Source organism: Sycon ciliatum, chromosome 6 (genome assembly GCF_964019385.1).
Source record: "Sycon ciliatum chromosome 6, ocSycCili1.1, whole genome shotgun sequence".
In the NCBI taxonomy this organism is placed as follows: domain Eukaryota; kingdom Metazoa; phylum Porifera; class Calcarea; order Leucosolenida; family Sycettidae; genus Sycon; species Sycon ciliatum.
This window is the reverse complement of record NC_088648.1, coordinates 31,788,255-31,807,481: the sequence shown is the minus strand read 5'-3', so window position 1 is coordinate 31,807,481 and position 19,227 is coordinate 31,788,255. Positions and strand designations below refer to the sequence as shown.

The 19,227-nt window shown below is 48.9% G+C and overlaps 2 long non-coding RNA genes across 2 annotated transcripts in view; both read right to left on the bottom strand.

Moving 5' to 3' along the window:
- LOC135818954 (uncharacterized) overlaps window positions 1–19,227 on the bottom strand; it is a 173,995-nt gene that overhangs the window by 99,954 nt on the left and 54,814 nt on the right. The window lies entirely within an intron of this gene.
- LOC135819905 (uncharacterized) lies at window positions 583–3,371 on the bottom strand. Its single transcript, XR_010554004.1, has 2 exons — window positions 2,875–3,371; window positions 583–1,009 (listed from the first exon to the last, which is right to left on the bottom strand). It is a non-coding gene; the product is annotated as an uncharacterized LOC135819905 (long non-coding RNA).

Here is a 19,227-nt window from a genome sequence, read left to right as displayed (position 1 = left end):
ACCATAGATTTATACTTAACAGAGAACGCTTGGGGAAGTAGGTTTCAACCATAGATTTATACTTAATATTCTTTACAACAAGGATCGATGTGTTCCTTCGGATGCCCTTTATCGACTTTCACACACTTCTCCTCTCTCCTTTCGTCATAAGCACCATCTCTGTACACTGGTTCATAAAATATTTCTTCATAAAACCCCTTCACACATAATGAAGTACAATTGGTTTTCGACAAGCTCAACCCGTAACGCGCTTATCCTGCCTCTTGTTAAGTCAGCCCGGTATCTAAAGCCCCCCTTGTTTTCCGGTTATTCTCATTGGTTAACTGGGGACATGTCCAAAACCATACTAAGTACTTGAGCTGCTCATGAGCCCCACAATTATCAGGCCCGCCGGTCTGGTTGGTCAGGTTATCACCAGACCAACTTGTTGGCCACCAACAAACGTTTCCTACCGTGGAGGACGTGTGTACCCGCCATGAAACTACCGGACCAATCAAAAACTGCTTCCGGCGGTACTGATTATAGTACAGGTTTAAGTTAAAAAGCGGCTCCATTTTGTCATACATTAAACCAACTCTGTCATTGCTATGCTACTCAAAAAGAGTAGTGATGTTTATTCACAAATGAATCACAATGCTATCAGAGAAATTCGATATTCTCCAATTTTAGGGGCACTGCAATACTATGCAAAATTAATGCTGCATGGTCATTGTTATGAAGCAGTCACCTCAGTACAGCAATTAAACAGGCTGATTATGTGAACGAGATTCACGGCAAATCTTCTTCCATCAGTGCTGTTCAGTCTTGAGTGGTCCACTGAGACAGGAAAACAACCTGTTCGGTCCTTCCATACGAGAAACAGAAATTGAACATGTTCCAGGGTGGAGGTGGCGAGTATCGGCAATGTAATGCACCTTTAGGCCAACATGACCATCATTCCGACATGGATTCTCAAACACCTTCGCTCGTGAGAGTGCCTCAGAGTGGTATTCATCAACAGATGGCAATCCTGTAAAACACATGAAAAGACATAGCAGCAACAGAAAGAAACCTAATGTTATAGAAACGAATTCGAAAAACAAAGTCTACTATTATTCTAATACAGTGAACCAAGGTACAACCACACTCCAGGAGGCAAGCAAAAGAGCATATAATCCGAAGGTTGCGATGCCTGTATGTATTGTATTTATGTATTTACGGATTCTCCACAGGCTAAATCGAGGGAGTCTTTGTCATGCCACACTGGATACAACATGCTACCAGAATCACTTTCCCCAGAATTGATGATCTTTTCTTAGGGTGTTATATAAGACACATCTGTAGCCACTTCATCTTGCTCACGAAATCATACACCACCACACAAACGGGTCCTTCGGCTATTATACTTTGGGTGGTACATGGTGATGTATGATATTGATAATCTATTGATACCATATTCAAGTCTGACTCTCACCGTGAGATCCTGGCAACAATATTACCTGGTACACGACATATTCAGACACTGACATAAGCATCTTTTTGGAACAACAGGTGTGCCTATCTGCTAGTGTAATGTGACACACATGCAGAACACATGCAGAATCAGTCATAGCTAATTTTACCCCCTCACTGTTGTATGCGCAGACTCCACTTCGCGGTGTCAAGTACTCTTCTTTCGGTGGGCTACTCCACTAAGGCGCTTGTCTAAAAGGACTCACATTCATCCTGCAAATCAACACGACTTGCATAGTTTTCACTGTCGGCCAAAGTGCGTGCATTGCACACATTGAGATTCACTCCCTCCGTACAGGCCAGTACAGAGCTGCCCACCAATTGAGTCTGTTTTGCGTACTCAGACTTCTGATTTTCCGTATCTTGCAGTGTTTTGCGTACTGCCGTGTACATTGCATGCATACTTGCACTGTAATGTTTTTTGACACGCACATGCATGTCGGTGGCTGCATTTGGTAGTGTAAAACATGTGTGACTTGCACTCACGACATTATTATTTTTGTGCTACATGTACATGTTGTTGTGGTACGGCATGCACTCGCTTTGGTACAAGACTATTCATCACTCAGCTTACACTTGCAATGCTTCTACACAGCTGATTGATCCTCTCCGATTTTCTATACCATTTGCTCAATTTCTGTAGTGCGCACAAGGAGTGATTTTCCGTACAAATACAGAAAATATGGAGGGCTGGTACTTGGTAGCACTGCTAGTATGGTAGTACCAGGCTAAGCTGGCTGGAAGATCAAATACTTCTTTGGTTCTTTCAGTCATTTTCACGACATATGTTTTCTTTATCATGATCCCCGGGGTGTGACATTCTTATGAATGCAGAAACTCAGTCTTTCTAACCGAGTCTCACGTGCAATGTGAATTTGTTCTTCTTTTCTTCACAATGCCATGTATCGATTCATCGCTTCTTCCCACCCGAGATCCTATGCAACAGCGATTTAAAGATTGGCTTTATCAAATAGTTAATTCAGAGAGAGAGGATCAGTTGTGGATGCTGTGACAGCATAGAGTGTAGATTGGTGTAAACATCATTGCCCAGCAGAACCGTATTCACAGGGATCTGCGTTTAGCATATGGAAGCTATTTTTTTAGAATTTGTACACGTCCAATAAGCCTGAAGAGAAGAACACCTAACTTAGACTGTCCTAACGTTATCGAACGCACTGCCAAAGTAAAAACAACATTTGAAATGCAAACTCGATTGTGCATGCATGGAGGGCATGGGGAAGAGACTGAGAGGGTGAAAGTGAAGGAAATTTGTTCCGAAATCAAGAGAATCCGAGGAACCCTTGCTGCATTCTTCAGTTCGATAACGTCAGTGGGTGAATCTCAGATGTGTTGTGTGCCCAGACATACAAGTACAGCACTAACCTGAGCATGAGAGCTGCTTGTCATCATCGTGGTCAGGAAAACGAAAGGACGAACGAGGAAGATTGCTGACCATGCATGACGAACAACTGCATATCTAGACGACAGACGGCTTGCCAGAATCAGTCTGGTGTATCTTCAGGAATCTTCTTTCCTAATCGCATTCAGCAGTCAGCTTCGAGGTCAAGAACGCGATGATATTTTCAGAAGGAATAATTTTCAAAAATTTTAAATTTTGGAGAAGAAGCTTCCTTTCTAAAAAAAAAGCGTTCCTTGCTTTCACGCAAGGAGGTGCCTTGCCGGACATGTCGTCGACAGCACAGTGTCGGCAGATCCACGTTTGTAGGCTGCAGACCCGGCAGACGTTTTGATCATCCCGGCCTGGTGGTGAGATTTTGGACCCGGGAGTACTAAAAAGCTGCTCGCATCCCAGGGTGCTCAGTTTCGCTCTACCCGCGCGAGTAGGGGTCCAGGTAACGGGCTCTCTTTCGCGGCCTGCCGAGCATAATATACCTCGGTATGTTGGTAGGACCCTTCAACATCTGTCCGAACGTATCAAACAACACGTGCCGCTCTCACTATTGTCACAGGCGGCTAGGTCCTCCCGACCAAAGCGTGGCCGACCACGTAAGCACCCGACTCCACTGTCCGTTCCGGCAGAGGCTTCTGCTCCACAAACGGTGTCTCAGAAAAACCAACACAGCACGCAGAAATCGGGAACAAAAATTAATGTAAACAAAGACGAACACTGTGTCTTATCTTCATTATCAGCGAGTACCGGTAAGCCGGACGCAGACAACCGCAACTCACCAAAGCTGAGAAGGAGCAAACGGCTGGCAGCTCGGTTTGCAGAGGTGACTGGAAAGATGCAACGAAACTCTCCGAATATGGATGATGCCAGCGGAAGGGTTGACGACTGTGAGGTGTTTGGCAATGGCAAGGGAAGACCGGTCAGGAAGAGAACGCGACGGCAGCTGGAGGAGGAGTGTGGAAGCGACATGTGCAGTGACGATGATGAACCCGGTGGTCAGTTGCTGGGAGAGCTGACGACAGGTGAAGGTGGCAGCGATGATGAAGAGGACGATGACGATGATGACGATGATGGTGTAGATGGTGTGAAGGACGGTGGTGGTCAGAAACCAAGTGAAGGCAGAGGCGGTGAGAAGAAGAAGAATACATCGGCAATTAAATTGCATTTGTTGTCTAACCCCGTGTGTCGTGAAAGTTATGATGATTCTTGGTTCAGTGTTGTTCGTTCTGCAAGTAGTTTTAAGCAGTTGAAAGTTCTAGAAGCAGTCTACATTCGCATTCGTGATCCAAATCTTTGTAAACAAAAAGAAAATGTCACCGCACTTACGCTATTCCAGTAAATTCGCACTCACACACACTTGCACATGCATGTCCATTGTCACACTGCACTTGCTGAATTTCCTATCATTTCTCACCTCACCTATAGTTTATTACCTGTGCACATTGTTCCTAGGTTTATGCTATTTTTCTTACTATGCTTGTATCCTCGCTGTTCCACTCCAAGTGTATAAATCCTATTGTAGTTTCATCATTCTCTTTAGTCACGAATTCCATTGATAATTGTGACAAGAAAACGTTCTGGAATACATGTACATGATTCGTCCCCATGGTTGTGATATGAGTGCGCATTTAGTTATATTCATTGCATTATTAAGATTATTGTCTCCACGTCGCCTTTTTACAATATTTTATTGGAATTCGTTTTACCTGCAGTAAAGGTGGGTGGGTGGGTGGGGGCTGAAAAATACTAAAACTTTTCGTTTTGTAAAAACAATCGGTAACCCCGGACGGCCCCTTAATCACTTTAGTTCCGTATTTCTACGGATGATTGGAGCTTGAATATCGATTCTGGAAACACACAATCTCAAACCTTGAACAAATTGTCATGTTGCGTGGTGTCGTCTGCGGCATTCATACTTTTCATAGCTATTATTAAACTATGAAGTTCGTTGCTCCAACGAGGAGCACACGCTTCTTGCCGAACTTGACACTTGACTGACTCACGATTGCCATCCGGAGCACACCCGTCGCACCTTCCGCTCGGCAAACCTGAAACGAGAGAGCTTGGAAGCTCAGGGCCCTACGCTATGCTTTTATGCTTTTTTGCCTAGCTCATCGTACATGTTTTAAGAACTGATGGAAATGTCTTTTTCCGTTGATTGGCAACATCACTGTATTGCAAAAACGTTTCCACATTTCACGTCAAATTTGAAATCGATCGGTATTTTTGCTCTCACATGCATCCATTGCTCAATCATGCATCATTTGCCTATACGACAAACTTTGGCCTGCGATTTACTTTGGCCGGTTGATACCAAGCGGCGAAATCAGCGAAATTAAATCGCCAGCGAAAATTAGTTGATTTTAATACAGTAATCGGATTTTCTGGCCTTTTTGTAGTAATACGTGTACATTGACCTGTTGAGCCAATGACGACGCCGAATGCATGGTTGCCTGTGGAGCACATTACATAACTTTACAGTCTCCTAAAGTACGTATCCTGTCCGACGGCAAAAGAGGCTGCAGATTTAGTTTTTCTGCGCGTCGACGGGATGTCTGCGACGCGAAAGTTCAGCTCGCGTTATTTGGCTCGCACGTCGAAAAATCAACGCGAGTGACCTGCTGCTCACGTCGAAATTTGGACATTACATAACTTTACAGTCTCCTAAAATTCATATCCTGTCCGACGGCAAAAGAGGCTGCAGATTTAGTTTTTCTGCGCGTCGACGGGATGTCTGTCCTGACGTTTACTGGGACCGGCGCTGACTCTGCCGATCACGGGCGTTCTGCACTCGACGGGATGTCTGTCCTGACGTTTCCTGGGACCGGCTTAGACTCTGCCGATCACGGGCGTTCTGGACTCAACGGAATGTCGGTCCTGATGTTGCCTGGGACCGGCGGACTCTGCCGATCACGGGCGTTCTGGAGTCGACGGGATCTCTCTTCCGACGTTTCCTGTGACCGGCGCTGAATCGCTCGTTTTATTATTATTATTATATATTTGAGGATTTCCCAAAGACGTAGTCTAAATTGGAGGGAGTTCCATTATAATGGGAGGCTGTAGGGTTGAGATAACAGACAGTGGAGGGCTAATAATTCGTAATGAACAGCCTAGCAAGAGAAATACAATTATGCTGAATGTTCCAGAATGGTCCTTTAATCAATGATGCATATAGCCTCGGGATATGCCTTGAAATACGAAATGTACCGAAACAGAAACACAAAAATTAATAAGAATAAGCGCAACGCACAAAGAAGGAGGACAGAGGCATGTCAGTGAGGATTCACGCTTATTTTGGAGACGACGGGATCTCTCTTCCAAAGTATGTTTATGGTGACGCATCCTATCACCTATTCGGCGTCTATTCTAATTTAATTTCCTCCTCGTCTCCCTATTTCTTTCCAGAATCTCCCTCTACATCAGAGAGTCGTATACATAATTCGACGAGTATTGGTGCGGTACGGGACAGATACAGGAGCCCGCAAATATTGTGGACAGCTGTTATCAAGAGTACATAACCCCCCAGAGTGTGCAACGCCTGATCGAGCTCTGTGTAGGGTCTTGGTCGAGCAGAATCGGATCTTTGCGTCATAATACCGTACACATCTGAGGGGAACCCGGGGAGTCGCGGGTACTCTTGGATCAAAAACAATGGTGCCCTGCCTCGAGACCGGCCTTGCGCTGGTGTGAAGTGTACGCATGACATCAGAAGATCCGATTCCGCTCGACCAAGACCCTACACAGAGCTGGATCGGCGTTGCACACTCTGGGGGGTTATGTACTCTTGCTGTTATGTACAATCCTGTAGAGCCTTTGTAGTCACAGATACGGGACAGATACGGGACAGATACGGGATAGCTCCAGCCGTGACACAAACAAACAAACAAACAAACAAACAAACACACAAACAAACAAATACCAAATTAAAGCTGTGTGGACCCTGGCTAGCGCCAGACGTTACTGAAGTAACGTCTTCTGCATAGCTACGGGAATTAAAGCTGTGTGGACCCTGGCTAGCGCCAGACGTTACTTAAGTAACGTCTTCTGCATAGCTACGGGAATTAAAGCTGTGTGGACCCTGGCTAGCGCCAGACGTTACTGAAGTAACGTCTTCTGCATAGCTACGGGAATTAAAGCTGTGTGGACCCTGGCTAGCGCCAGACGTTACTGAAGTAGTCTTCTGCATAGCTACGCAAATACTACGATCACTGATGAAGTCCTTCACCGGGAATAACATGCACTTTCGCTTGTATCTCTGCCAAACATTCACCGATTTTTACAAACTTGCCACCGCTGGAAAGGTATTTCCAAGACGAAGCGATTAATACCGCTCTGCGTGGCCTAGAATGCCGCTCAAAACAGCAGCCGTGCGCGAACAGCTCCAGCAAAGTTCAAACAGCCGCCATTCCATTCTCCTTCATCACATCAACTTCAGATAAACTACAGTGGAAAGCTCGTTTCAAGCGCAACAGTTTGGTGTGCAGCATGCTTGAGTATGACGTAGCACTTGGGGGGAAACCCCTGCCAAGTGCAGTGTGAAAATTTGAATTTTTTCGGTCGGAGTGAATTTTTCAGTTTTCCTCCGACCTCGAGTCTCACCTCGGCGGCATCGTACCTCGAAGAGACTTCGAAAAAGGTGATAGCCAAGGTTCCTCTCGAGACGTAGATGCTTTGTTTATGCAAAACGGGGAAGGAACACCAGAGATATAATATTTTTAGTGCCACTGTATACCAATCGATCGATATCGATCGATGGGGTCACAAAGGGTTAACATTGGTGCGGCCAAAGTGTGAGAGGGGGTGAGGGGGGTCCTCCCCCGGGGAATTTTTTTGAAAATTGGGCCTAAAAGGCTGTATTTGAATGCTACAGAATAATATGAGAAGGTGAATGTGCATGTTGATGATACACCGCATTGTCGATGCAAAACATGGTACCTGTACAAGAGTCGACAAGCCATCAACAAGGTTTCTACACCATTTCAGGCCTGCAAAAAGCGTAGAATAGACTTTTAGAATTTCGACTTCGAAAATTGAAATGTATCATGTGTTACTTCTGCCCGTACAAGAGGCCGGTTCCCGCCTAAAAAATAAAAAATAAATCGAAAATTGTTTGTGCGGCCAAAGCCGCACCTGCCGCACCGGTTCCAACGCCCCTGCTAAGGATCACCATCTTATTCTGCACATCTAAACGTTTGTTCACTGCTCACCACTGAAAACTGGTTAGTCAACATCGATGGAATGCAAGCTTGGCCACTATTCGTTACCTATTTCTGCATAGCTTCGGGAACAAAGTGCTTTGAACGCTGGCTACGCCAGATGCTACTTTCCACCTCATTTTGCAGAGCGTTGGGAATAGCATCTAAAATATGACTGTGTACTGCACCTGTACTACTTGCCTGGTGCTTATCAGCATTGTACTCTGGCAGCTGTCTCTCGATGCTCACACCCCGATTGAACTGCATACCAGATGGCATGCAAGAAATGAGCTGGAAGAAATAGAGAACAGGAAAAATTTCGCTTCAGCTGCTGCTACATTCTGTGGAAAGGATACAGAGCAATTTTGAATGTTAGTTAAAAATTGCAATTTTGAATGTAAAACCTTACACACACCATTTTCAATCCAAATGGTCTCTTCGCTGCAAATTACAATAGTTCTCAATCAAATTTTCGGCCAGGAGCCCTCATCAGGATTGAGGAGAAAAACAAGTGAGGTGGCCCTACAACAGGCAACTTTGTGTCGCCTGTTATAGGTCCACCTCACTTAATTTTCTCCTCAATCCCGATGAGGGCTCGTGGCCGAAAATTTGATTGAGAACTATTGTAATTTGCAGCGACGAGACCACTTGGATTGAAGATGGCGTGTGTAAGGTTTTCCATTTAATGAAGTGGCTGCAGTGGAATTTTGAATGTATTAAAAATTAAGATCTTGGACACAAATTGCACTGCCTTACGGCAGATTACATCTTGTTACTTTTTTGGTCCCAGTTTATCCTCACGCTCATTACTACATGTAAAGTCAACCTCGCTAATAACGACTGCGGATATAGCGACAATTCGCGAATAACGACAGAATTTCCTTGTTCCTGCCAGCAGAGCCGCCGGCAGAACAGGCGAGACAGCAGCGGCCACCAGGAGCACCGGCGTGGGTTGATGAACAAGGAAATCAGCTGCCACCAGTAGCTCAACCACCACCACCACCCCAGGTCGTCTTTGCTCCAGGAGCGCAAGGAGAGCAAAGACGACGACGCAACGCCCCAATGGTCCCGTTGGTCCTGCCAGCAGAGCCGCCGGCAGAACAGGCGAGACAGCAGCGGCCACCAGGAGCGCCACGACGAGGCCAGAATGAAGGGGCAAACAAAGATCGCCAAGCCTAGCCCTCTACATGTATATGTCTTCAAATTAGTCCTCGTCTTATCTAATTTCATAGAGTATTCGTCATACTTTTGAAAATACATTTGTATGAAATATGTAACGGTCCTCTGTTGTTTTCGTAGTGCAGTTAATTACAGTTCTGGCAACTGAAATCTGACCCCTTAGCGATGCGTCCTTTTTCTAGCGGTCTCTATTTCGTGGTTTTTACCATCCGGTGTTGGGTCTTTGCGATGTGAGCGGACTGCTCAGGAGTCAGGGGTCACTGAGGATTTCAGTTGCTAGTACTGTACATTCTTGTTCCACGCTGAGACGCTGACACTTTTTTTTGCACTGGAAATTTCGGCAACATAAAAATAATATGGCTGAAGATCACTGGACCGGCGTATTCAGTTCTTGCAGGTGAGCGCATGATTTGCAGAGTAGGTATAGCTACTGTTATAGAGAATGATATTCAGTTGCTGCGTATGATTTGCAGAGAAGGTGTAGTAACTTTCTAGCGGTCTCTATTTCGTAGTTTTTATCATCCCATGCTGGGTCCTTTCGTGTGAGTGGTACACACCAATACAATTATTATCCCCGCCAATCCCTGAAACAGGTACCTCAGCCAAGCATAGTGGGATGGTCAACGACCATCATTGAGAAACTGAGGGTACCAGCATCAAGCCCTGTCTTGAAGCGGAAGGAGTTTCCTGCCGTGCTGCGACTCAGAGTTAATTGCGAACTCGTGTCCCGGCGCGAGGAAAACATGGATGCAGTGAGTGTGATTTTCGGTCTTTGGCCAATTGCTGGTGAGCTGATCTACTCACCTCCCGCAGCTTTAGGAGCTGCATCTGCGTCTTGATCCTTTGGTGGCGTTCCTATGGATGTGGGAAACTCGGCACCTAGCTGAGTCTTACACGAACTGTGAAAGATAGGTATCTCAGTGGATAGCCAGCCAGACGTATCAAAACTCATGGTGGACTAGCAAAGGGTTGAGAATGTCTAACATTGTTCTGCCCAGTAATCCGCTTGTGCCTCATTATTTGGCTTTACGCCAAATTTGACCTGATTTTGCGCGTCACGTGGGAAACAACGTGCATTTTAACCTCTCGAATATGTGGTTAGCAGCATGGCTTACCTAGAGGTTACTCTAATTTCAGAAATTTTCGGTGCTCAATATTTTCGGGATGAGGGCAAAAGGCCAGGTTAGGTGAACAGAAATTTTCGGTACAGAGAAGCAGTTCCCTATTGGATTATGTGTGTTAGTGTTTGTTTGGTGTATTGAAATTTTAGGTATGAAGCAGATGCACCGAAAGTACCGAAAATAAAAGTACACCGAAAATTTGTGAAATTAGAGGTTCTCTGCAGATGTGTTGTGTTAGTTACTAGTAAGGGTTTGCATTCCGAATTTCAGTTCAGCGTTCTTCCGTCATTTGTCGAACATCAAAGTCGAATTTTCGAACAAATGTTTGTTTTACAAGTCGAACATCATGACATGACACAAACAAAATGACATGACACATTGTGTTTTCATTTCGTGAGCTCCAGCATCAGCGAATTCCTGTCCCGTGCTCCTTTTCTTGCTGCTTACAACGAACCTTGCCCAAAAAGTTCAGGGCCAAATCTGCCTCGTCAGCTGCCTCAGAAGAAGCAACTCCACGTCCAAGTCAAATTTTATTCGTATCGCCTTGTCTTTTCAGCCACACAGATGATGGTGAGGACACTCCAAGCGAAAGGGAGAGGAGCAATCAGAGGCAGCTGTAGGGCAATACGGTCATACCACGATTCAAGGGCGCAAAGCAGCATTCCGCAAAACGTGTGTGGTTCTAAAGATGCGAAGGTCAATTGAAGGGGAAGCTATGCGGACAAGAATCATGCAAGACGAAAGCATTAGTAAAACAGCACTGTACTTCGACTATGCCAATTTAGATGGACAATAAGCAGCAGCAATAGACTGTGACCTTCACATGACGATCATTTTGCTGGTTAGATCAGGATGGCGCTCATCAGGTGTGCCAGACTGCATTCTGATGGAGAGCCAAGGATAAATATGTAAAAAAGGGAAGGGACCAAGGAACTACAAGTTGCGCTATAATGTCCACCAGTTACTTGATAAACATCTCATACTGCTGCGACCCGGTGCAGTCACTACTCCGTATAGTTTTCACATTTGTCCTAGTCTCAGCACCATTGTCTTTTATAATTTAGAAAAGCGATCCTGTCAGCTTTTCTATTATTGTGTTCACAATGTAAGAGCTAACGACATCGCTATTGACACACGTTGTCTAGGGACGTTTCTACGTAAGGTGTTCGGTACCTGGACCAGTGAGCTACTCCATGGCTCCTACCATCGCGTGGCCGGCCGCGTGCGTGTGCATGGCAGACATTGTTCCAGCCTTAACCTTGGCTCTCCATCCGAGTTCACTCTTGCCTACGAGTAAAACTAATGAAATGAATTTTTATCCGATATCTGATCTCTGTTTTAGCGAATGAAGAAGAAATGAGGGCGATAGAAAGGGCCCAGATCCTGTTGGATGAGCCAGCACTGCTGCGGGTAGAACAGCCAAGACATCAGCGGCCACCAGTAGCGCCACCACGACGACCCCAGGCCCAGGTCATGTTGGCTGCACCAGCACTGCCGCGGGTAGAACAGCCCGGACATCAGCAGCCTGACCTGACCTTTGACGCCCATCGCCGGAGGCGATGATAGCAATGCTACGGCAGAAGCCATAGCAACTTGTGCTGGGATTGCACCATTCAACAGCTTGCAAGGCTGAAGAATTGACCGTCACTATTCAGCCTGTTCTACACCATACAGCTGTTTTGAAGTGACTTTTTCTGGCCAGTGAATCCCTATTTTTGGTCTTTTTTATTTTTTCCCGCACACACATCACACCACATACTCCGGCATGCACTGGCTGTTGGTAACCACCCAGGAGAATGAAAGAAAAGTCAGGAAGAGTCTGAGAAAGACAACAAAGACGTGTGTGACCATAATCGTCGGGGATCGAACCCGCAACCTATAGATTGGAAATCGCTGCACATACCACTGCACCATATGGGACACACATCAGCAGCCACCAGTAGCGCCACCACAACGACCCTGCGCCCGGGTCTTGTTTGCTCCCGAAGCGCAACCACGACGACCCTACGCACGGATGGTCGTGTTGGGCCCCCAGCAATGCCGCGCGCAGAACAGCCAAGACGTCAGCGGCCACCAGTAGCGCCACGACGACGCCAGGCTGAAGGAGCGCCACGACCAGGCCAGGTTTAAGTGACAGAAAAACGGCTCCAAGTGTAGTCCTCGGCATGAACTTATTCTTCGAACTAGTCCTCGTCTAGTCTAATCTCATAGAGTATTCCAAGAGCGCTACTACGACAGAAGGTTGAAGGGGCACAAAAAACGGCGCCAAGCGTAGCCCTCTGCATGTATAATAAATTAATAATTATCATGTCTTCGAATGAGTCCTCGTCTAATCTAATTTCAAAGAGTATTCGTCATACTTATGAAATATATTTGTATCGAAATGTAACGGTCCTCCCTTGTTTTCGTAGTGCAGTTAACTACAGTGCTGGCAACTGAAATCTGACATCATCACGCAACTACGTTACTTGTTCGACATGTCTGTGTAATTTATAACATCATACATGTATAGCTATGAATAGGATGAAGGCCGCAGCCAACATCACGCAACTACGTTACTTGTTCGACGTGTATGTGTATTTTTAGGCAATAATATTATTGAAACCCAGAATCGATTTTCTCGTTCCTATCATCAGTGGGAAAAAATACGGAACTAAGGGATACAACTAAAGAAACTGAAGTTAATTACTGTAATAGAAAGGTGTTAGAAATAACATCATGATACAAGACCAAAAAAAACACTAGAGGAAACGCAAAAAGATACCAAGATTAGTAGATTACGTAACCAAAGCCTGGTGAGAAGATTACGTAACCGAAGATGAGAAGGCACTGAACGAAGTGTCAACCTACGAATACAACCTCAGTGCAACAACGTGCTCTTTCTGCTTACACAAAACAGGCTTATGAATACGTACACAAACTGCCTCAAGGGCTTTCAACTGCTGGACATAACGCGCACGACACAGCACAGAAAAATGAGAGTCATCATACACACCAAGACAGTCAGGACTAGATAACCAGTGTCGATACACAGCCGACTTCTTACGATCAAAGCATTCATCTGCCTAATCTCGCTCTTTCCCATCCGACTCCTCCTCGTTCATTTCATCGTCTTCTTCCTCGTTCTGCTCGCCATCCTCACGAACATCGTCACCACCATCATCTGTCTCGTCCTCTGTCTCTCCACCGACCGTTTCGTAATCCAATTCCTCTTCCATCCTCTGATCATCCGTCGCATCCTCCATTTCTGTAAAGACCACTTGTCTCCCATCTGCTAGCTGCTCGTCTCGTGACTGGAGTTGTTCCTCCAGATCACAAGTTTCATGCATGACACAAACACATTTCTCTTTGCTCTGAGTATGTCTTGACGTGCATTGTGAGGATCGATACGCGTAATGCTTTGTGTGTGACTTAATGTTGTCAGGCATAGCACGAGAAGCGTTGTATTATAGTGCTAATAGTAATCACAAGTTTTCATGCATGACTCAAACACGTTTACACCACAGTTGGTCAGAGAACAGTACCTGGGTTCAAGAGATACCCTGAATCAAGAGGGGATACCACAAGCTAAAAAAAGAGTTAAACTAAACTGCAGCAAATTCTTCTATTTCCTACTTAGCAAAGCCACCATTCAGGGCTGTCGAAGCGTGCGTGTAGAAGTTTACTTTCAACCAGGCAGTACCATTGCCACAAGGATCAAAAACAAAAACTGTTCCTCTAATGTTGTAGCCAACGAAACACAGATTTCAAAAACGTATAGGTGTATAGCTTGTTATTGAAGCCTTCTTGAGATACAGTGTAAACGGTAGCCTAAATTACCCTATTTACAGCTAACTTTGGGTGGCAAAATCGGTTCAACGATGAGTTAAAAACTCACCAGCTGCGTATGTCGTGCCCTCATCTTCTAGATTCTGCTGCTCAATGCCTTTCCTACGCCTCCTGCGTTGTCTTCTGCGAGTCTTCTCTGCTTCCTTCAGCTTTCTCTCTGCACCAGCCGCTATTTCTTCATCCAACTTGACAAGAAGCTGCTCTGTGAAGCCACCCGTGGCCACATTCTGAAAATAATTCCGAAATTCGGAATGCAAAACCTCTCTAATAACTCTTGACTGGGTAATCCGATCTCGCTAAAAAGTTTCTGGCGGTACCCCTCCACATTATAGCTTTCATTTGAGACCATAACCAGTCGGATCGGCCGTCTTTCGATTTTTGGCCCCCGACAGGGTATACTCCCACCTGAACAATACACAGATAACCGTAACACTTTCTCACACACTCTACATGTATATCGCGCTACATATCATAAAAATTATGGCAACGAGAGAGCTTTGAAGCTCAGGGCCCTGCGCTATGCTTGTTGCCTAGCTCATCGTGCATGTTGTTAGAACTGATGAAAATGCTTTTTCCTTTGATTAGCTACATCATTGTATTGCAAAAACGTTTCAATGAGATACTGAAGTAACGCCTTCTGCATAGCTGACCCTGCCGTTCACGGGCGTTCTGAAGTGGACGGGATGTCTGTCCTGACGTTTCCTGGGACCGGCGCTGACTCTGCCGATCACGGGCGTTCTTCTTCTTATCATTACTATACTGACGGCAACTAACATCCATTCTGATTGCATTTACTCGTCTCCCTACTTCGTATTTTTTTCCAGAAAATCTCCCCATACAGCAGGGAGTCGTTTAAATATTATGACTCCCTGCTATACATCTACATGACTGTATATACGTTATAATTATTATGGTATCGGCGTACATGCGATTCCCGGGCTGGTCGACAGGCGGCCCAGCCAGCCTGCTAGTGGGATCTCGGCCTCGCACACAAATCCACACAAAATGTTACTGCACTGAATGCATTCCCCCGATACACTTCGCATATATACTCATTCCCTTCATGGTACCGTACTCTTGATGGTACGGGACAGGTACGGGATAGCGCCAGACATGTCGATGGCACAAACAAACAAAAATATTGTGGCCAGCTGTCTTTGCTGGTACGGTACAGTACGGGACAGATACGGGATAGCGCCAGGCGTGACACAAACAAACAAACACACAAACAAACACCAAATTAAAGCTGTGTGGACCCTGGCTAGCGCCAGACGTTACTGAAGTAACGTCTTCTGCATAGCTACGGGAATAAAGCACCACTCCCTGCTCAATACACAGTGTTTCGGGGTATTCGCCCCTCATAAGTTGAGCTTGCGTAGGCTGAGGAAGATTGTGGAAGACTGAGGAAGATTGTGCCTGAAAAGCACCACAGCACCACAGCACCACAGCACCACAGCACCACAGCACCACAGCACCACAGCACCACAGCACCACAGCACCACAGCACCACAGCACCACAGCACCACAGCACCACAGCACCACAGCACCACAGCACCACAGCACCACAGCACCACAGCACCACAGCACCACAGCACCACAGCACCACAGCACCACAGCACCACAGCACCACAGCACCACAGCACCACAGCACCACAGCACCACAGCACCACAGCACCACAGCACCACAGCACCACAGCACCACAGCACCACAGCACCACAGCACCACAGCACCACAGCACCACAGCACCACAGCACCACAGCACCACAGCACCACAGCACCACAGCACCACAGCACCACAGCACCACAGCACCACAGCACCACAGCACCACAGCACCACAGCACCACAGCACCACAGCACCACAGCACCACAGCACCACAGCACCACAGCACCACAGCACCACAGCACCACAGCACCACAGCACCACAGCACCACAGCACCACAGCACCACAGCACCACAGCACCACAGCACCACAGCACCACAGCACCACAGCACCACAGCACCACAGCACCACAGCACCACAGCACCACAGCACCACAGCACCACAGCACCACAGCACCACAGCACCACAGCACCACAGCACCACAGCACCACAGCACCACAGCACCACAGCACCACAGCACCACAGCACCACAGCACCACAGCACCACAGCACCACAGCACCACAGCACCACAGCACCACAGCACCACAGCACCACAGCACCACAGCACCACAGCACCACAGCACCACAGCACCACAGCACCACAGCACCACAGCACCACAGCACCACAGCACCACAGCACCACAGCACCACAGCACCACAGCACCACAGCACCACAGCACCACAGCACCACAGCACCACAGCACCACAGCACCACAGCACCACAGCACCACAGCACCACAGCACCACAGCACCACAGCACCACAGCACCACAGCACCACAGCACCACAGCACCACAGCACCACAGCACCACAGCACCACAGCACCACAGCACCACAGCACCACAGCACCACAGCACCACAGCACCACAGCACCACAGCACCACAGCACCACAGCACCACAGCACCACAGCACCACAGCACCACAGCACCACAGCACCACAGCACCACAGCACCACAGCACCACAGCACCACAGCACCACAGCACCACAGCACCACAGCACCACAGCACCACAGCACCACAGCACCACAGCACCACAGCACCACAGCACCACAGCACCACAGCACCACAGCACCACAGCACCACAGCACCACAGCACCACAGCACCACAGCACCACAGCACCACAGCACCACAGCACCACAGCACCACAGCACCACAGCACCACAGCACCACAGCACCACAGCACCACAGCACCACAGCACCACAGCACCACAGCACCACAGCACCACAGCACCACAGCACCACAGCACCACAGCACCACAGCACCACAGCACCACAGCACCACAGCACCACAGCACCACAGCACCACAGCACCACAGCACCACAGCACCACAGCACCACAGCACCACAGCACCACAGCACCACAGCACCACAGCACCACAGCACCACAGCACCACAGCACCACAGCACCACAGCACCACAGCACCACAGCACCACAGCACCACAGCACCACAGCACCACAGCACCACAGCACCACAGCACCACAGCACCACAGCACCACAGCACCACAGCACCACAGCACCACAGCACCACAGCACCACAGCACCACAGCACCACAGCACCACAGCACCACAGCACCACAGCACCACAGCACCACAGCACCACAGCACCACAGCACCACAGCACCACAGCACCACAGCACCACAGCACCACAGCACCACAGCACCACAGCACCACAGCACCACAGCACCACAGCACCACAGCACCACAGCACCACAGCACCACAGCACCACAGCACCACAGCACCACAGCACCACAGCACCACAGCACCACAGCACCACAGCACCACAGCACCACAGCACCACAGCACCACAGCACCACAGCACCACAGCACCACAGCACCACAGCACCACAGCACCACAGCACCACAGCACCACAGCACCACAGCACCACAGCACCACAGCACCACAGCACCACAGCACCACAGCACCACAGCACCACAGCACCACAGCACCACAGCACCACAGCACCACAGCACCACAGCACCACAGCACCACAGCACCACAGCACCACAGCACCACAGCACCACAGCACCACAGCACCACAGCACCACAGCACCACAGCACCACAGCACCACAGCACCACAGCACCACAGCACCACAGCACCACAGCACCACAGCACCACAGCACCACAGCACCACAGCACCACAGCACCACAGCACCACAGCACCACAGCACCACAGCACCACAGCACCACAGCACCACAGCACCACAGCACCACAGCACCACAGCACCACAGCACCACAGCACCACAGCACCACAGCACCACAGCACCACAGCACCACAGCACCACAGCACCACAGCACCACAGCACCACAGCACCACAGCACCACAGCACCACAGCACCACAGCACCACAGCACCACAGCACCACAGCACCACAGCACCACAGCACCACAGCACCACAGCACCACAGCACCACAGCACCACAGCACCACAGCACCACAGCACCACAGCACCACAGCACCACAGCACCACAGCACCACAGCACCACAGCACCACAGCACCACAGCACCACAGCACCACAGCACCACAGCACCACAGCACCACAGCACCACAGCACCGCAGCACCGCAGCACCGCAGCACCGCAGCACCGCAGCACCGCAGCACCGCAGCACCGCAGCACCGCAGCACCGCAGCACCACAGCACCACAGCACCACAGCACCACAGCACCACAGCACCACAGCACCACAGCACCACAGCACCACAGCACCACAGCACCACAGCACCACAGCACCACAGCACCACAGCACCACAGCACCACAGCACCACAGCACCACAGCACCACAGCACCACAGCACCACAGCACCACAGCACCACAGCACCACAGCACCACAGCACCACAGCACCGCAGCACCGCAGCACCGCAGCACCGCAGCACCGCAGCACCGCAGCACCGCAGCACCGCAGCACCGCAGCACCGCAGCACCTCAGCACCGCAGCACCGCAGCACCGCAGCACAGCAGCACAGCAGCACAGCAGCACAGCAGCACAGCAGCACCGCAGCACCGCAGCACCGCAGCACAGCAGCACCGCAGCACAGCAGCACAGCAGCACAGCAGCACAGCAGCACAGCAGCACAGCAGCACAGCAGCACAGCAGCACAGCAGCACAGCAGCACAGCAGCACAGCAGCACAGCAGCACAGCAGCACAGCAGCACAGCAGCACAGCAGCACAGCAGCACAGCAGCACAGCAGCACAGCAGCACAGCAGCACAGCAGCACAGCAGCACAGCAGCACAGCAGCACAGCAGCACAGCAGCACAGCAGCACAGCAGCACAGCAGCACAGCAGCACAGCAGCACAGCAGCACAGCAGCACAGCAGCACAGCAGCACAGCAGCACAGCAGCACAGCAGCA